Source organism: Pteropus medius, unplaced genomic scaffold (genome assembly GCF_902729225.1).
Source record: "Pteropus medius unplaced genomic scaffold, Ma_sr-lr_union100, whole genome shotgun sequence".
In the NCBI taxonomy this organism is placed as follows: domain Eukaryota; kingdom Metazoa; phylum Chordata; class Mammalia; order Chiroptera; family Pteropodidae; genus Pteropus; species Pteropus medius.
Window position 1 is genome coordinate 25182341 of NW_024355205.1, and position 6420 is coordinate 25188760.

Consider the following 6420-nt stretch of genomic DNA (forward strand, 5'->3'; position numbering starts at 1 on the left):
AAGATACTCCATTGCTCAGAAAAAGGTTACTTCTGGGGAAGCAATGAAAATTCTAACTAATTTTCAAGGAGAGCAGAAAAGGGCAGTCCTGGAGCAAGATCAGTTAGTTTATCTGCAGACCACCTTGCCTCCGAGAGACTGCAGGGCAGGGCCTACTCAAAAATACCAGTTATTTACTCTTTTGAGAGAAACCCAACAGATAAGTGCCTTGTCCCCTCCACATCCTCCGTCGCCTCCCCAACATCATATACAGAGTAACATAATAATAATAAGGCAGAATGATTCTCAGGTTATTCTTAGAGAAACTAATTTTCATAAAGCCAGATGTCATTACCCTTAATAGTACATATATGCAATAGATCCATACAGTTGGTGCAGCTTCCATTAATCTCTTATTATATTTGTGTGAGTCTTACCGCAGTGCTTAGTTTCAACAACTAAGCCAGGCTCTGGGATCTATTGTGCTTGGAAGTCTTTTGGTCCAGTCATCCTGCAGGGATCAAGTTGTTGGCCACCTCTGTCTGATTCCAGGTTCAAAGACACATAGATGTGTACCTTCAGTTCTTTTGATGTGTCATGTAGTCCATGAATATTAGAATTATATATATTTGTAAATATGTACATACATATTCAAAAGACATTTATCTGGGGAGTCAGAAAGATCAAGAGACAGAAAGAAAAAGAGAAGATTTTACAGTATGAAGTTTCAGTGCTATTTTGACCAAATATACTCCAGCCAAATAATTTTTTTGCACTATAGATATTAAAAATATATATGTACACACACTTACTTAATGCCAACATGCATGTCCTGAATGTGTTAAGATTATATTTGGCAGCCCATATCATAATTCTGAATACAGTAGTTTAACTGAATAAGGATTGATTTTTATTTTTTCACAGGAGAAGAGGTAAACATTACAGGCTGGTGAAGAATTTTCATGATAAAAGCAATAGTTCAGAGTCTTTCCATCTTTCTGATCTATTATCCTAAGCACAAAGATATTTTCCCATGTCTGGTTGCATAATGGCTTCCCTCTCTCCACATTTCACATTACAAGTGGAAAGTTGAAGAAAAGAATACTTGATTCACTGAATTTGGAGGAAAAAAGATTCCTTATTTTGTTATAATCTTTTTGTCATCAGAAGGATCTAGGTGATATTTAAAGCAAATAATATCTTTTTAGCAAATGCAGTCTAGCTTTTAAGTAACTTACTTTCAACAATTCTGAAAAGATAAAATACACTAGGCATAATTTTAAACTCTTTTTTTACTGATGGTTTATCAAATTACATTTATTAATTGTGGACAGCACATTGATATTATTTATAGTGAAATAGTATTTGCAAGGATGAAGAAAATTATTCTAATGGTCTTATGAAAAATTTAATTTCCAGAAGAGTAAAAGAAACTCTGAAATGGAAGAAAAAATATGGAGATTTGCATACAATATAGAAAAATGTTATATATTATGTATTGATTATTAGACTAATAATTAGATTTTATTTCAATTATATCATTTGATAAAAGAGTTTTTCAATGTAAAAATGTGATTAAAGCTTGCATTATCTGGTGAATAATTACTCATAGAACTAGCACTACTATATTTAAATGTGTCATTTCTTTGTCAAAATAAAATCTGGTATAACTACACTTTGAAAGATATGAATACTGAGATACTAAAAACCAGGTGCTGCTTTTGCATAATCAATTCTATTTTACTTTGTTGTTAAGCTTAATGACAATTTAATATCATTGTCATCTTTTTGAATGATGATTATAGACATCTAAAATTTAAAAAAATAACTAAAATGTTTCATATCAAATATGTAGAAACAAGTAAAAATGTTAAGTTCTTACCAATATTTAAAAAATATGAGAATAAATTTTTTTCTAAGAATAAAGCTAATTTTTGATTAGACTCCAAGTATACACAGCAAGCAAAATAGCAATTTGATATCATCATAGATCCCCCTAGAATATATTAATGTGCTAATAAAAAGTATGAGTGAAGTATATATTTTAATATTTCTACAAACTATGTAAATTATTTTCACCTATTTAATTATTTAGATACATAATGACTTTGTCCTTAAAATACTATCAGCCTCACAGTGGAAGTTTTTTGTGTGTGCAATTTTTTCTTAGCTACGCTGACAGTCTCTTAACAGAAATTCTAAATGGACCATGTCTATGTGTTGCATGATGTATGAATAAACTAAATATAATTCTTTAAAGATGCTTGTGACACTGATTGCTTTGACAAATCCTACATCTGCTCAATCTCCATTGTTTAATTTTTCAATAAAAAGAGAAGAAACAAATGTTCTGCCTTTGAGCAGAATTAGTTACAGAGGATAAAGTGAGAATATTATTGAGAGGACAGAAACTAAACATATGCTATATAGCAGCCATCTAAACCTTCAAAATAAGGTCTATAATATAATAAAATTCAATCTGCCTGTATCTTAAAAGATCTTCACAAAGAGTCATATAACAGAAACATTTAATGTATTTAACTTAACCAGAAATTTTACATTTATTTGTTCATTGGAACAACATTTATTAAGCATCTCTTATACACCAGACATGATTCTAAGAGTGCGTGTAAGGTAAGACAGACAAAGACTGTTCTTTCCTAGAGCTGATTTCTCAAGGAGATGTAAGCCAATAAACAAACACATTAAGAAAAGTATATCATTTCAGTTGTTGTAATGCTATGAATAACATATGGTACTGTGATAATTTAGAACTTGACTAGTGTAGGGTTGAAGGGTGCTAGAAATTTTAAGCAGAGTTACATGAATGGTCTCTATGAGGAAGTTTTGTTTAAAAACGATTGAAGTGTTGAGATGACTGTGATAAGAACAAATTCAAATAACCTGGACTTCTACAGTGCTTACATTTTTATTTGTGGTAAAATGCATATAACACAAAATTTATCATCTTAATCATTTTTTTAATTTTTTAAAAAATTTATTAAATATATTGAGGTGACAATGGTTAATAAAATTATATAGGTTCAAGTGTAAATTCAATAATATGTCATCTTAATCATTTTTTAAAATCATTTATTTAAGTGTGTAGTTCTGTGGTATTAAGTACATTCACATTGTTGTGAAACAGATCTCCAGACTTTTTTTGTCTTGCGAATCTGGAACTCTACATCCATTAAACAACCACTCTCTTTTCCCTCACACCTCAGCCTCTGCTAATCACCATTTTACTTATGTCTCTATAAATTTGACTACTTTGACTATTACTAATTTGACTACTTTGGATATCTTGTAACTGGAAACATTCAGTATTTGCTTTTTTGAGACTGATTTATTTTACTTAGTGTAATGTCCACAGGTTTATCCATATGGTACCATGTGACAGGACTTCATTCTTAACATTGAAAAAGTTCCATTTTATGTGTATATCACATTCTGATTGTTCATAAAAAAACAGAACTAGTATAAACATCCTATTTCTGAATATAGATCTAAAGTAATTGAATAATAGTAGAATCTCAAAGATATATTTGCACATCCCTGTTCATAGCAGTGCTGTCATACTAGCCAAGAGATGAAAACCACTCAAATGTCCATCAGTGGATAAATGGATAAATACTTAAGGAAGTTTTCAAATGTATTTACAACAGCTTCTTTCTCTGTCTACATGACAGTAGAATAAATATAATATTTCAGTCTATCAAACATGTAGAAGTTCTTACTAGATAGAAAAGTGTTTCTTTCATTTAGGTCTGTCACTTGAATAATATATCTGTATATGATATTCCTGAAATATCCTAACACATCGAACAGAAAGAGAACAATAAAATTTTGTAAAAACATATTCATTTAAATAGTAAACAAGTATATTATATAAATATTCTGGATTGTTTAAATCTTAAGAACATTTTATCACACTCTGGTTCTCAAATCCAGCAATACTTGGAGCATTCAAATATTTTATTCTACTTCATCTGTGAAATTGAGACACGTAACTATTTTTAAGTTTTAGTCCTACTTCATTGTCAGTTTAAATTTAAAAAAAAAATGAAAAAGAAAAATAAAACCTTTTAGGGCATTCTTTATCTCTGGTTTTGTTTTTTCCTTTTTTTTTTTTTTTTTTTTTTGTATTTCTCCTTGGGCCAAATCCAGAGATAGCTTCTTAAATTTCCTTCTATGCACTGATACATATTACATCTTTTGAAAAATATTAGATTTACTTGACAAGTTCTTAAAGCTCTGCTCAGCAGGAACTTGAACAATTCTCTCATATCCTCGTACCTGGCTCTGCACAGCCTCGAAGTTAAACGTTAGCACTGACTGTTCATTTCTCTAAAATGGAAGCAACCACTTTCCGGTTACAATTAAATTTAAGTTATTATCCAAATGTTTTTCCTTAAAAACAGTCTGGTTTGCTCAATTGATTTATTTCCATTTCAGCACTTTTGAATATGAACTTATTGCACATATTGTGAAAGAAAAATTGATCCTGTGGAGAAAAAGAAGCTATAAGATTTTCTCATGTGAATTTGTCAGACAAAGATTACTGATTTCGATGGCTATAGAGAAAATAGTAAATTGACATAAATTTTTAGCAAATAGAAGCTTAGGTTAGGCACAAATAAAATTCATAATAAGGCCAGGGAATGTTTTTATTTTTAAGAAAAATAAAATTTAGATATGTTTATATTGAGTGGTGAAATAATTGGATTCAACAGCTAACAGTTAAATGCACTTGTTCATAAAAACAAAGACATTTTTAAAATAGCTTTCTTTGTTTGATTTATTGGGAGATACTCATTTGTGACACATCCTTTCTGGTATAACCCCTTGATTGACCTCACAGATTGCAAAGACCTGGTCACAGCTTACAATCCCTTATTTTTTATGCCTACAGCACCTGGTCTTCCTAGGTGGTCTCCCATCCAAGTACTAACCAGGCCTGACCCTGCTTAGCTTCCAAGATCAGACGAGATTGGGCTTGTTCAGGGTAGTATGGCTCTCTTAAAAGGGAGAATTCACTAAAGAAGTTAACAAATTTCTTTTATTTGAGCTGTCAGAGAATCTTGATGAGGTCTATTTCATAACAGTAATTTTTGTATCAGGTTTTTACTTAATTTTTTTTTTCATTTTATAATCTAAGACTATTTTGTGTTTTAATTCTGAACATTTTTTCCCCTAATCAGAGACAGTCATATTTTCTTTTTGCCAGCATAGAATTTGACACCAGATATTTTCCTTTACCTTCTCTTTTAGAAAAGTGTCATCTTGTCAAAGACTTCTTAATGCCTATATTTCCCATTTAAAAACAAAACAAAACAAAAGTCTTCCCCTAAAATTATTAAAGTTATTGTTTTGTTTTGTTTTTTCTTTGAAAATATGTTGGATTTTTTTTCTCACATTTGGAGCCTCTCTACCCATCTTCGTTAAGTAACTCTTTCTCTACCCTGATAATAATGTGTCATATAATGATAACAAACTCACTTTTTTAATTGGTATTTTCTCTATTTAAGGGACCCTTTCAACATTATGTTACTCTCGAAATTCTAGGTGTTCTTCAAGTTCTCAAATGTACTTTCTTCATTTCCTTTCTGATACCCTTGTCCAGATGATGGCTACTCATTGATAGCATGATTTGATTGCACTTTAATACCTCTCGCTAAAGTCTGGAGATAACTAGGTAACTCTTAACCATCTCTCCTGATAGACTGTTTCCCGCAGTTATGCAATGAATTACACTATCTTTCATTTAGTATTAATAAGCACACCAAAAACTCGTCATAAATGGAGATGTGCATGTATATACGCATGTGTGTAACTAGTCAACAAGCCATTTTACTATCTTATATTTTAGCACCAAGTTTCTGTGTTAATTAGGATAATTGTTTCCTCATATCAGGACATGTCAGAATTCTAGTTAACTATGTACAAAGTTCCTTAGTGGGAACTACCAAAAAGAAAAGTATAATCACAGGAATGTTTTCTTAAGGCTGTAGTAAGGACTAATAAAATGATTCTACCTCACAGATTTTTATCCAAGCACACTAATTAGTTTTGTCTTTGCCTTTTGATTGGCCTAGAAAAATATTGTCAGATTCTTGTTTACTGAAAGCTTCATCTTTGTGGGAAATCATGTTTTCTAACAATGGCCATACAAGACCTCCCATTTCCACATACTCTTCTGCAATGTAATCCTTCCACTTATGCACCAAAGGTGGAGTCTACTTTTCCAACCCTTAATTCACAGCAGGCCCTGTGATTTCTGTGCCAAATAGAACATCAAGTAGTGACACAGAGTTCTAAGCACAGCTTCTACCTGGTTTTGTACCTTTCATATTGTACTTTTTGGAAGCCAGCCATCATATAAGAAGTTTAACTTTTTTTTTTTTAATTATTGGGGTGACATTGAGTAATGAAATCAAA

The 6420-nt window shown here is 31.1% G+C and overlaps 1 pseudogene; it reads right to left on the reverse strand.

Annotated features, from left to right (window-relative positions):
* Window positions 1-4885: 4885 nt before the first annotated feature.
* Window positions 4886-5004, reverse strand: LOC120598978 (uncharacterized; annotated as a pseudogene).
* Window positions 5005-6420: the final 1416 nt, after the last annotated feature.